Source organism: Arachis ipaensis, chromosome B07 (genome assembly GCF_000816755.2).
Source record: "Arachis ipaensis cultivar K30076 chromosome B07, Araip1.1, whole genome shotgun sequence".
Classification (NCBI taxonomy): Eukaryota; Viridiplantae; Streptophyta; class Magnoliopsida; order Fabales; family Fabaceae; genus Arachis; species Arachis ipaensis.
The window spans coordinates 27948520-27949157 of record NC_029791.2 but is presented as its reverse complement, the minus strand read 5'-3'; positions in this window follow the sequence as shown (position 1 = coordinate 27949157).

The window sequence follows — 638 nt, the reverse complement described above, 5'->3', positions numbered from 1 at the left end:
AGATCAATTCAAGAAAGTCATAATTCATATTCATAATGTAAAAAATACATCCAAAGAAGGCATTATAGAGCCAGAATAATAGTCACCAAGTATATCGGAGTTGTTAAAATATAGACCTCATAAGTTTCCAACACTAAAATCCCCAACACTAGGATCCTAATTAAGAAAGCATACAAAGTAAATTACTTCACCAAAACATATAAACAAAGACACCATTTGTCCCTAAACATAATAATCTAAGTCATTAATTCTTGGTTCTGGGTGACTTGAATCCTGAATTAGGCACAAATCTCATTATGCTTGCAAGTCTTGTTCCTGTGTTGCACCTTACATTTGATTAGGTGGATTAGTGCTTGCTGGTAGAGTGCTTGCAGATGATGTGCTTGCAGGTGGGGTGCTGGCTGGTTGGGTGGTGGCAGCTGGTGTGCTTGTTGATAGTAATGCTTACTTTTTCCTACTATTTGGAGATAGTAATGCTCACTTTGAATTAACATTTTCTTTGAATCAGTTCATGTATACAGTGTATGGCATCATCGACAGTAAGCATCTAATAGCCACTCATATGCAACCTTTTCAAGTTGAGTCCTATGACCATTAGATTACACAGATTACATACATACTATAGTTCCTACAAAGAT